A 13,871-nucleotide genomic window follows, 5' to 3' on the forward strand; every position below is an offset into this window, starting at 1 on the left:
CTTAGAGAAAATCACCTATTCAATTAAAGGAACACAGAACTATTTAAAAAAGTATGGGGCCTGTTTTCCTTAACTATCGGAACATGTGGCATCTTATAGGCACTCCTGGTCCCTGCTGCTGGGAGAAGGTTGAAGCCTTTCATATCTGCCTACATGTTTGTATATTCCTTACCTAGCCTCTACCCACATTTTGTGTATTAATTTAATTATTTTATTAATGTTATTTGTGCGACTGTTAATGTACTTCATTTTGTTAGTCTTGGATGTGTAAGTTTGTGTACTGTCTTATGTAGTGTCTATTATGCTAAAAAACCTTTTTTAAAAAGTGTTACAAAAACTACTGAAGATCACAACAGCCAGAAATCTGTTCATTATTAAACTTGTTTTTAGTTCATAAAGACATAGATAAAAATGAGAAGCAAGATGAAAACAACTGAAACAAAAACAAATGGGTTGCCACGCACATTTTTCTGACTTTCAAATCCAGCAAACATCATATCCAATTTAAGGTTTTGACATTAAGCATTTTTTACTTTTATTAAAATGTGGAAATTGCTTCAAACTAGATCCAGTAAGTGCAATCAACCATGTGGATTAAGTATATAGAGAGGGCAAACCGACAGTACGACTTAAAAACCCTGCAGTAAGGACATAAAACCAGTGGGCCAATACAGACATGTTCATACAATCATTTTGATGTAAGATTCTCCCTAATTCAGTTCTGAACGGTTAAAGAACCATTCCTGAATACTCATGATTCTAACTATAGGACTTTACCACTTTACTGCTGATATTTTTATACTTAAGTTAAATTTTTTAATGGACAACTGTAATAATCTTTGGCATAGACCTGTTCAAAATAGTTTTTCAAATGTCTGTTATGGAGAACCACAAAGTTCTGAGGATATACTGTATATAATTTCTGTATTTATCACCAATCAAATACCCGCCGATATTGGCCCCCGCAGTCTGACTTCAACCAGGAGAAACGTTTGCCCATAATAGTAACACTAAGTGTCTTTCTTGCTCAGACAGACAGGTCTCAGATAGGTGGCGCTGTAACACCGACTCTCACCATAGAAGGGGTGTGCTGATGTCCACTGTGTGTGTGTGGTGTGTGTGTGTGTGTGTGGGTGTGTGTGTGGTGTTGTGTGTGTGTTCTGAGCGAGCTCCATCTGCTGTGTGCAGGACTCTGATATAACACCAAAGTCTTTCAGTAAATTACATTCACAACAACAGAGTTTTCTCTCCACGTGAGCGTGATGACGCTGTCATGAGTCACCATTGTGTGTGTGTTTGGTGTGTTTGTGTGTGTGTGTGTGTGTGTGTGTGTGTGTGTGTGGTATAAATGAATCAGGACACTCTTCCTCCCCTCCTCTTCCCTCCTGCCTCCTCCTCTCTGTTCTGTCGTGACGTTCATTCAGGAGGAAACACCAAAACAGTCCTGAGATATTCTGAGAGACTTTCTCTCACAGTGTGGTGTGTGTGTGTGTGTGTGTGTGTGTGAATCACAGGGAATACCTCTGTGTAATGAGGGAGGGATTAAACAGACATGAGTATACTTACAGTAACAAGCAGAGAGGGAGAGTATAGTGACCCTGCACAGCTGGTGTTCATTCAGCTCAGACCACCAAAACCATCAGGCCCCCGCCAGAGCAATCATGAATATCAAGAGCCATCAGGGTCAAATACAAATCAAACCGGACGGATACATTAGCACTGGTCCTGCAAACCAAGGAGATTCAAGAACCTGCTGCTCTTTGAACTTTGACAGATTTTTAACTTCCTGTCAGCTGCTGATTCTTTTTTTTATTTCTGTCAAACATCAGAGAAACTTCCATTGAACCCTAACTGATAATTGTCTCTACTGTGAGATTCTCCTGTCAGTATTGAAGCCCCTTCAGTGTCAGTCAGAGCGCCCCTCCTCATGTCCTCCTCTGTTTTCTTTTGTTTTCTTCTCGTGGCCATCGGTCCTTCTCATCGACGCTCTCCGACGGTCTCTCCAGCTCCAGAGGTCACATGGGCTAATCGCTCAATGAGGGGGGCGCCATCCCCGGACTGTCCCGTCCTGCCTCTGCCCTCAGATGAGGAAGAAACTCGTCTTCTTTGGGAGGACGAGCGCAGGTGGAGGCGGTGAAACTTCATCACATTCTCAATAGCCTGCACCTGAGCACGTCGCCAACTTGACTCAGCCTGGTCCCTCGCGCCGCCATGCTCAAACGACCATCAAGAAGCTCCACTCTGCCGCGTGGCTGGAGACGGCAGTGTGGACATCCTAGAGGAGGGGCCGGGCTTTGGGGCCCATCACTAATTGTTGAACCCCCATCTGAAATCATTACTTTTGGCAGAGCCAGGTGAGTCTGGACAACCAATCAGAAATGTTGCGTTAGTTAAAGTTTCCACTAACTAGGAGTTCACAAGAGTCATCAGTAACAGATTAGAGTTATAAAGTTAAGGAGTTAAAAAGTTTAGAAAGTTAGAAAGTTAAATGTTAGATTTAGTTAAAGTTTCACCTAACCGAGGAGTTCAGCACAGAGTATAAATTAAACAGTACAGAGTTACAAAGTTTAGGAGTTAAGATTTAAAAAGTTACAGAGTTACAGTTCAGAGTTAAATGTTGAAAACTTTACATAGTTACATTTAAAAAGTCAAAAGGAATTACAGTACAAAAAAAGTTGTAGAAGTACATAGTTAAAAAAGTAAAACCATACAATTAAAAAGTTATACATTTACAGAGTTACTGTTAAAAGGGTAAAAAGTTACAGATGGAAAGAGTTACAGTTCAAAGTAAAAAATTACAGAGTTTCAGATGTTCCATAAAGGCAGTACACTCAACCCGACTGTGGTTTTCTGACCATCAGCTGCATTAGAGAAGTCTGTCTGTCTATGTGCTCTGTTAATCAGCTCATTCACAAAAATACGAAGAGTTTGTTTACGCTTTCCCAACACTCAGACAGACTGATTATATTGATTTTTAACTCAGACTGTCTGTCCTATATTTATGTTTGGAGAAAATGATAGCTGCACTGACAGAAAAAGGTTATTAGAATGACCAAAGATCAAGTCGGTTTATTGTTCTGTCTTCTGAGTGAGGTTAATCTCCATTCATTAATCCTTCATTTTTCTTTCAGCCCTTAATTCATTCATTCATCATTCATTGCTGTAACCTTAGAACCTGCTGGTGTCCCACCACGGTGAAAAGTCGGTCAAGCTGCAAGGGATGCCATCGGGCTTGGTGCCTTGGGGGTTCTGAAGCCAAAAGGGCTGCGGTGGTCAAAGCAAAAACCCGGGGGTGGGGAGGATTTCGGGGAACTTTGGAGAAGGACTTTCGATTGGCTTCAAAGAAGTTCTGGCAACCGTCAGACGACTCAGGAAGGGAAAGCAGGGTTTTGGCTCAGACTGAGTTCTGCATGGAGCAGAACTGCGACCCAGACGGGGAGATTATCGAGCGAGCGTGACAAGAGCAATTTGAGGAACTCCTGAACCCGACCACACGTCCTCTGTGGAGGAGGCAGAGTTAAGAGACTCGGGGGAGACCTAACCATAATCCCTGGCAGAGGAGCTGAGGTGACATAAGCTTGTCAGCGACAATGTGCCAGGGCTGGATAGATTATCCTGGAGAGGCTGAAGGCTCTGGAGACTTGTTGTCAGGAGGTTTTGTAGGTCGGGGGACCGGGTGGTGGTTTCTCATTTTTTTAAATGGGCCCGAGGGTGGTAACACCCTGCTTAGCTCACCGGAAAGTTATTCCAGGGTGCTGAAGGAGGCTTAAAACTTCAGGACGAGCAGTTGTGTCTGTTTGGGGGGTCATGGGAGTTTGCCCATCCAGTTCTACATGTGTTTTGTGGACATGGACAAAGCTTACCACCGTGCCCCCCGGGGAGTCTGTGGGGGGTATTGCAGGTGGATGTAGGGCCACCCGTCCTTGTATAACAAAGAAAGCTGTGGCCATGTAACCTTGGCACCAAAGTTAAACACGTCTCCACGGGTGTTCGTCGGCCCCCCATGGTCGTCCCTTTGTGGACAGCCTCGGGTGTCGTCGGGGGGGAGGAGGGGGTCTGGTTTTGGGACCTCAGAAATGGCGTCTCGGCTTTTTTAGATGATGTTTTCTGGTGGTTTCATCAGAGGGAGACCTCAGCATGCAAATGAGGTTGTTTGCAGCCAAGTGGAAGGAGTTGGGATGAGAGATGCTCTCTGGCGAAAAACAAGGATTACTCCCTCCGGTTTGGGATTGAGTTACTGTTAGGGAGTTCAGTGTGTGTGGTATGTTCACTAGTGAGGGTAAAATGGAGCGTGAGATGAATAAGGATTTGGTAGCCCAAGTAGTGATGCATCCTACTTTATATCCTCATTACAACAGGTCCGATTCGATCGGACTGTTTGTAATGAGGAAATATACAAGTGGAACAAAATTACCTTCCTTCCTTCGCAGGGTGGCTGGTTTCAGCCTTAGAGATTGGATTAGAGCGCAGACATCCAAAGTTAGTCAAGAGTAGAGTGCTGCTTCCTTCATTTTCATGGAGTCATTTGAGGAGGGTTAAATCAATCAAATCACAAATTTTGTTAGCCCAATATCACAAATGACACATTTGTTCTCAGTGGGCTTTAACGACTGTACAGCATATGACACCCTCTGTACTTAGACCCTCTGATCATCGCACCGCACAAGGGAACAACTCCCTAAACAGAGCTCAAAACAAAAAAAAAAAATTAAGGGGGAAAAAATTTAAAAAACCTCAGAAGAGACTGAGGAGGGATCCCCTCTCAAGATGGACAGACGTGCAATAGATGACGTTGTATAGGAAAACACATAGTACAAATACACCATCCTTGACAGAAATGATGGTGTGATAAAAAAGATGAATCCAGCATATGTCAAAAAGGCTTCCCGTTCTCAAATAAATAAGAAACAAAATATATTACAGGACCAGGGCAGGCATGGCGCAGCCATGATTCATGATTCCAGACATAAACGTTAACAGTGGCAACCTGCCACATAGAGACACAGATGCTGAGTAATACAAACATTTCATAAATGCATACAGATAGAGAGGGCGAGGAGGGGAGAGGGAGAGGAGGGAAATGAGGAGAGAGGAGAAAAAGAGAAGAGGTGTAGTCCCCCGGCAGTCTAAGCCTATGCATCATAAACTAGGGACTGGTCCAATGCAAACCTGATCAGCCTTAACTATAAGGCTTCATCAAAAAGGAAATTCTTTAGCCCCTGCTCTTAATGTGGAGCGGGTGTCTGCCCTCCCGAACACAAAACTGGGAGCTGGTGTCCACTGGAGAGGAGTTGATAGCTGAAAGCTCTGCTCCCATTGTACTCTGAGAGACTGCTATGTACAGGGGTCGGAACCTATGGCTCGCGAGGCCATATATGGGCTCTTCCGATAACGCAATATGGCTCGCAAGACAATTTTGAGCTGACATTTACCATATTAACAAGTAATAATAATTATATTGTGTTCATTTTAAAGTAAAACATTCAACACAATTTGTTTTTAGTTCTCTCCCTCCCTCTCCTTTCCACCACTCCTGTCTCTGGCTGTAGGTTAAGGTGTGTTCACACGTGCGGCGTAGGGGACGGATTGCTTTTGAGCAGTTCAAATTTCAAGTTTCAATTTAAATTTCTGAAGCTCAAAGTCGGCAAATGCACTCATTTTTAATCAGCCGATGCTGTTTGGAACACAGCGGTGGAGATGTTTTGTCTGTTTGGAAACATGTAGTGACCAAAGTTTCCTTGCTGCATCCGTGTCCTCCCCAGGCATCTCGGCTTAGAAAAGCTCTCACTTGCTCATTACATGTCCGTGATCGCACGGCCCTGAACTTGCAGGTTTAAACAAGTGGGGGGGGAGATGCTTCGGTATGTCGCACAACATGTCAGGCTCACATCGCCAACGTTCGTCCCAGAGATATGTGGTGTGTTTCCCTTTGCTTTCCATAACTTTTCATTCCATTCAACATATTTAGTTACTTCTTCAAATGTGTTTTCCCCGTGGTTGGTGCCTGCATTGGATTTAATTACCAAAACCGGCGGGCCAGTTATGACAGACATATGATCTTTTCTCGCTGGCCGGATATAATTTGCCTTGATTGACACCCGTGCAGTAAACACTGAAACGTCAACATAAATGAGATAAATAACGTAAGCGTTAGTTTTTTATTTAATAAAAGAGCACCTGTTCAATGAAACCTGATACCAGCTATTAGTACTCAGAGACTTGTTATTCTTAAAAATCACGCATAAAGTTGCATTCAAATGTTATAAATATATGGCTGTCAAGGAAAATGCAAAAAACAATTTGGCTTTTATGGCTCTCCCAGCCAAAAATTTCCCCCGACCCCCCTGCTCGAGGAACACAAGTAACAATGCTTTCTGCGAGCGCACTGCTCTAGTTGGGTTATAAGGTATTTGCTATGAGATCTTTTAAAATAAGCCTGCAGCCTGACCATTAATTGCTTTGTAAGGTAGGTAGGTACTTTATTCATCCCATGGGAAATGTATGCCTCTCCGTAGCTTAAAAGACATTTACATTCTATAATTATTTAACATTCAACAGGCGTACCTGAGCCCTGTTTTCCTAGTTCTGTCAATACAAGTACCCGCCGCATTTTTTGGATCAACTGAAGAATATTAGTGGACATTTGGGACAAAACCTGATAATAATGAGTTGCGGTAATCCAGCCTGAAGTAACAAATGGCATGACTAGTTTTTCTGCACATTTTGAGGATGTTATTTTTGCAATGTTACGTAATGAAGAACGCAGTCCTTGAGATTTGTTTTATGTGGGAGTTAAGACAGATCCTGATCAAAGATAAAAACGCTAAGATTCCTTAATGGTAGTGGTGGAGGCCAAATTAATGCCATCTCCAGAGCTTCTATGTCATTAGCAAAATGCGTTTTCGGAGGCGTTTAGGGCCAAGAAATAATAACTTCAGTTTTGTCCTGTGTTTAACATCAAGAAGTTGCAGCAGGACATCCACGTTTTTTATGTCCATTAGGCTTGAAGTTTAGCCCATTGCTTGGTTTCAATATCTGGTTTAATTGATAGATATAATTGGGGTATCATCCGCATACAATGAAAGTTTATAGAGTGGTTCCTTATAATATTGCCCAAAGAAGCATATTATGGAGGTGAATAGAATGGTCCAGTACAGAACCCTGCGTAACTCCAAGAACTGACCTTTGGCTGTCATTGAGGATTCATCGTTAACAATACAAATTGAGATCGCTCAGATAAATAGGAACTTGAACCAGCTTATTGCGTTTCCTTTATGCCAAACCAATGTTCCGTCTCTGTAGTAGAATATCATGACAACAGTGTCGAAAGCAGCACTGAGGTCTAACACTACAAGAACAGAGACATCCTTTGTCGATGCGCATTAGCAGGTAATTGGTAACTTTCACCACTGCCCGTCTCTGTGCTATGATGAACTCTAAATCCAGATTGAAAAACCTGCAAATAAACTATTCTTAGTAAAAAATCACACAACTGTTTTGCAACTACTCTGCTTTCCTCAAGGATCTTAGCGGAAAGGGAAGGTTAGATACGGCCCTATAGTTGGCTAAAACCTCTGATCAACTAGGCTTTTTAAGAAGTGGTTTATTACAGCTTCTTTAAAGGATTGTGGTACGTAGCCCAGATAATAAGACAGGTTGATCATTTTAATACGAGGTGTTAATTAAGGGTAAAACTTCTTTAAAACACTTTAGTTGAATCGGTCGAAAAGACAGGTTGATGCTTAGACATAAGATGTTGAAGTTTTAGTTGGTTAAGGTTGAATTGGAGTACACAGTCTATATATTTTCAGGATTTACAAAGATTTTAAGGTTCCGGCCGGTTTGATAGTGAAGTCATTACGATTGAGGGCAGGTAGGAGATCATCTTAGTCTCTAATAATTATAATGTTATGTTAAAAAAGAAGCTTCATTAAGTCGTCACTACTGAGAGATATAGGAATAGAGAACTCTGTAAGCTGCGGCTCTCTGTCAGCCCATGCTGAACAGAACCTGGGTTGTCTTAGTTCCTTCTATTAAGGCAGAGTAAATAGCTCTCTGCAATCGGAGAGCCTTCTTATACGTTTTAAGATGAAATCTAACCAACTAAACGAGATTCTTCCAATTTAGTGAACGCCTTTAACTTTCAAGATTTCTCGCTTTTGTTTATTTGCGGATTTGTAAATTAAGCCATGGAGCTTCTTTTTCTGTTTTATGATCGTTTCTTCTTTAGAGGAGCGACAGAGTCGAGTGTTATTCGCAGTGAGGCTGCAGCGCTTTCAACAAGAGGACCATTTGGGGAGGGACAACGTTCGCATTGGAGTCCTGCCCCATTATATTGATATGAGTCCTGGTGTTGAAGTAAGTGCTGATGGATCACTTTCCTTAAATTTTATCACAGCACTTTCAGATAAACATCGAGCGTCGGAGTTCCTGCCTGCGGCTTTGTAGTCCAGTAATAGGACTTCAAAAAGTTATTAAAATGTTCTGATAAAGAGGATTTGTGGACACACTGATACACTTTCAGTTCAACCCATACCCAGAACAGGTCCAGAGTGTGGTTTTAAAACAGTGGTTGTTCATGTACATTTTGACTGAACCCAATTGAAATTAATATTGAGATAATGGCATTATTAAGCTGTCACTATCAACATCCACATGGAATATTACACCTACAATAATTACTTTATCTGCTTTAAGGACTAAATTATATAAAAGTTCTGAGAATTCAGATAGAACTTCAGACTACACGGACCAGGATGCGGTAGCCCAGTAACAAATAACTGGCTTTATTGTTTTTCCAATGTTGGGTTTGAGAGCTAGAACAAAGCTTTCAAAAGAGTTATAGTTTAGTTTAGGTTTAGGATTGATCAAGAGGTTTTTGAGTCTCGAGGAACCTGAGTATTAATAGACCAGTTGGAGTGGATTCATTTAGACTATTCTTCAATGTCTCAGCTTTCAGTGAGACAAATAAATCACCTTATTATCTGATATGAAGATCATTTAAATATCAGCTTTAGATGAGAAAGGTCTGATGTTTAAGAGCCCACATTTAATTTTGCAGGCGGTGGTGTTTTATTTTAATTAGGTTTTCATGTATAACTCCTCTTCTGTTTACCATTGATTATATTAATTTCCAGTGGTCGTGGGGCAGACACAGTCCTATGGCGGATTTGAGTGGTGACTGCCCGGAAGCTTGTAACCAGGTTTCCTACTGATTTCTCATTATATTATTCAGCAGATTTTCTGATAGTGAAGACAACATGGAGAGAAGAGAAGCACTCAGTACACCTAACATTATGTAATACAGACATTTATTTTAATGTAAACATTCTGCAAATCGCATTTTTCACTTCAAGGCACGACTTACTTAGAACGTTATTCTATATTAAAAATACTACTTCAGGAATATTTAAATAACAATGTACCGCAGCAACCCCCCAAAAAAACTTTTTCTAGCTGTCAGAAATCAATCATCCGTTGACGCGTGTTGATTGATTATTATTATATATTGTTATTTTTTCAAACTGAACGTCATTGTGGACTGGAGAATCCGTCTCTTTTCTGTAACAAGACAAACTGAATTTAGACTTTTGACACATTTACTTCTCAGACTCCTCAGTGGTTCATTAGGAGAATAAATCCAGTTACAGAGTCAAGAAGAACCTCAAAGCGACTCCTCAATCTGAGCCGTGTTTAAAAAAAAGAGAGAATAAAATTGTTAAAAAATAATACAAAGACATTTATAAAATCATATTTTGAAAAAGTCCTCCTCTAATATTGGGTTGTTTTTATCCCAAAGGCTTTCCATTAATTATAAGCCGGGTTTGGGGTCCAGGAAGAGATTTCAACATAAGAGTCTGTTGGTTTGTTACAGTTGTTTTTTAAGAGTTGTGTTTTTATGAGTTAACGGACTTGTTTTGCTTCCATAGTACAGAATGTCTGGTGTCTATAAATCTCTTTAATTAAAAGTCCCATCAAAGGCTCACCGAAATAAGAGACAGTAACGAGGGGGGGGGCATACCGAGTGTCTCAGGCCGTAAAATAATCTCTCCATTCAAACAAATCTGGCCTCAGTAATTATGCAGCAGGAAACAAAAAAGAGCGTGTGTGTGTGTGTCTGTGTGTGTCCTTGTTACCACATTCCCTGAAACCAGCTTTTCTTTTTTTAGTGTCTGTTCCCTCATCTTGGGTATATTAGAGGGCGCAGCGGCTCCATTCTGCTTTTACTGTTAATGACATTTCTTTGTCAAAACCCCCCAAAAAAAAAAAAAAAAAAAACCCCCAAAAAACCCCCCCCCCCCCCCCCCTCATGCATTCAAATGACAGGAAGACAAAAAGCGGGGGGGGCTGTTCAGACAGCAGGGTCACGGTTCTTCAGACAAAAACCAGCAGGTCCAAAACTGTTTTTCCTACGATTTCCTCTTCAAATTATCTTTTATTTCAGTGAAATGTTCTCTGTAGAGTTAGAATAAAATAGCTTCTTCAGTGAGTGACAAAGAAAACCTGCATATCTTTATTTTTCTCTGTTTGAAAATCAAAAGTTACATTTTGTTACTTTAAAAAAATTTTACAGCGTTGTGGTTACACAATGTCTTTGTTTTTAATCGACGTGGGAACATAATGTTTTTTGCTGATCTGTTCATACTGATGGATTGGGTAATTCTTGCTAACATGCTAACTGTGCCTTCTTTGGCAGAGCCTCTCTGAACACGGTGACCTTGACATCTCAAAGGGGATGGCGGCGGATCGTGGTGGTGGAACAGGCGAATGTCTGGATCTTCTGAGATGTCAAAGGGAATCCGATGCCAAGGCAAAGTGTGGCGCTGGCGGCTTTCAACATCACGGCGGATGTGATAAAGAGGACTGTGTTTTCAGAGAAAATGGTGGACACTCGTCCACGGCTGGCACATACCCCTCGCCGTCTCTCCCCGCAGATGTACATACTCTTCTTATGGCTGCCATCAAGCTTACTCGTGTCTGCGTGTTTCCTCCCGCTGTGGGCACCGAGGCTGGAGCCTCGCCCCATTCTGATGCCTGCGGTCGGCGAGCAAGCGGCGGGCGAGTCAGTCCCCTCACCCGGCCATTTCTCATGGTTGGTTGCGAGCTGGAGAATGGCACCACTCAGCGACGAGTCAAACGAGGGTCTGGGAACACATAATATATATATATATATATATATATATATATATAATATATATATATATATATATATATATATATGCTGCTCTGTAAGCTTCTCTCACCTCCTGTCTCCTGAAGTTGACGACCACTTGTTCAAATTGCTCATCTTTGGTCTCGTCTGCTTTTCCCAGTTTCTGCAGCACCTGAAAATTAAGCAAAAATGCTGTGCTTTTTATTATTTGTACGGACAGGAAGTTGTTAATAATTGTTCAGCATGAAGAACACAACATTACGTCTCTGTGTGTATTCAAGTTGATTTATTTGAGTGAAACACGAATCATGCCTCCACATTAGACACAAGCAGAGAAACAGAGCTACCTTTAATACTAATAAAGTCTGAGCTGTGAAGCAGCTCAGCTCACAGTGGGTTTAATATTTAATAAGCCCAGTGTCTGGTTGTATTTCTGGATGGAAGCAGTGACACCTGCAGCACAGGATTTTATGTCCAAGAAGAAACAGGTTTTATCAACACTCAGGGCGACAGACGACCCTTCTTTCCTGGAGAGACTCAAATATCAGCTCGCTGGGATCTCATTGGTTGGTTGTCTGCCCATATAAGGAGCTGGACAGCAGTAACGTCAGATAAAGATCAACTGACCACTGACAGTTCTCATGTCCAATCAGAAACAGGTAATGTTTCAGTACCATGGACAGTGTTGACACTTGTTATCTGAAAATATTTATAGCCTATATACATTTTAAAAACTAACGAAAGTAACTGTAAAAGTATAAATAGACTTACAGTACACAGTATTATGTTTACACTCTCCTATAAACAACGTGCAGGTAGCTGATCCTGCGTTAGAAATTACGTCATCACGCCGCACACAGGGCACCCCCCCTTCTGCCGACCTTGGAGCAGAAGAACTCTTCACCGTCATTTATTTAAAAACATCAGACACACGGGTGACATGTGTCACCGCGCATGTGACGTCATCACGAGGTGTTACCGTCTAAATTAATATGGTCGATCTGCTTCAGCCAATCAAAACGCTCTCCCTCAGTTTCTGATGATTTTACCGTTTTTATGTGCTGATTTTAATGCAAACATCGTGACGTCACCCTCTCTGTGCGGATCAATATTTAATAATACAAATATTACGTATATATCGGAACAGACTTTGATAATATGAGAAGGCTGCACAGGCCCGCAGCCTGCAGCAGCTATACATCCAAATTCCCCCGTCCTCCTCCATCTGTCGCCCAGCGTCACCCCTCCATCAACCCTCCATCGCCAGCAGCTCTTACCTTTTCCTGCGCGCGGTTCAAGCCTTTTCTGCACGTTTTTAGCGAAGATTCCCGTTTTGATTTCCGCCATGATGACTGCAGAGAGAGAGAGAGAGAGAGAGAGGGGCAGATTAACGAGAAATAGAGAGACGTGCTGGCAGAAGGGGGAGGCGTGTGTGTGTGTGTGTGCGTGTGTGTGTGGCGGGGGCGGGGCTTAGAGCGACGACACTCAGTCAGCTGATTGGATTGTTTCAGTCAACCTCCTGATTTCTTTTATTTTAATTAAACTGTGTATCAACATGTGCAGTGTGAAAAAAAATAAGTATATTGAGTGAACTTTAAATACCGTGAGTAAAAGTCTTGCTGTGTCTCAGATGAACTAACCAGGTAATCTGTGGTGGCAGGAGGCTGAAGGTGTTTGTGTGCAGGTGGAGCAAATTATACACTTGCTATTTTTGGGTTCTCTTTTTGACTGTGAGGTCTAGTAAACAACAGTAAATAATGTAAAAACTGCTGTATGAACAAACGAGCCCGCTTGCGCTTAACCCTCCTGTATATGCCCTATGATAGAGGGGGGCACCTTGCGTGTCCTAATCCTCTCTGGTACTACTGGGCAACTCAGTTAAGGACTACTATGTTTTATTTTGCAAACGACAACCTCCCTGCCTGGAGAGAGATGGAGTCCCAATTTTTAGAGCTACCTCTTCCCATGTATTTGTACTCAACTAGTCTTAAGAAACTTAAGAAAGAAACCACTAACCCTATTACTAGGAACATGATTAGAGTCTGGCATGAAGTGAGGAAGTACTTGGGCGAGCCCCTTTCTCTCTCACGTTTTAGTCCAATTTGGGGAAATGATGACTTCACTCCAGGCAGAGCTGATAGAGGGTTTAAGGTTTGGCCAGATAAGGGTGTACAGAGAGTTCAGGATCTTCGGCTCAATGATGATGAACTGATGGCGTTTGAGGAGCTTGCAAGTCAACACAACATTCCACAGAAACATTTTTACAAATCTTTACAAATTAGAAGCTTTATTGGAGCAAACCAAAAACAGTTATGATCTATACCTCCATACTCACCACTAGAGAACATAATATTAAAGGACTGTAGGGGGAAACACTTAATTTCTGCACTTTATAACTTGCTTATATCTGCGTCCCCTGAGTCCTCCGAAGGGAAACTTAGAAATTGGAGGATTTTCAAGAAGACCTTTCAGTTGATGAATGGGAAGGTGCCTGCAAGAAAGCGCAATCACAAACAGTGAATACCCGTCTTAAGCTCTTACAATATAACTGGCTAATGTGTACATATATTACTCCAGAAAAGCTAAACAAATTTAATGGTAATATCCCAGACTTATGTTTTAAATGTGGACAATCCAAGGGAACGTTCTTCCATTGTGTTTGGGAGTGTACCAAGATAAGAACGTTTTGGGAGGAGGTTAAATGTATGACAGAAGAGAT

Source organism: Cottoperca gobio, unplaced genomic scaffold (genome assembly GCF_900634415.1).
Source record: "Cottoperca gobio unplaced genomic scaffold, fCotGob3.1 fCotGob3_242arrow_ctg1, whole genome shotgun sequence".
Taxonomy (NCBI): domain Eukaryota; kingdom Metazoa; phylum Chordata; class Actinopteri; order Perciformes; family Bovichtidae; genus Cottoperca; species Cottoperca gobio.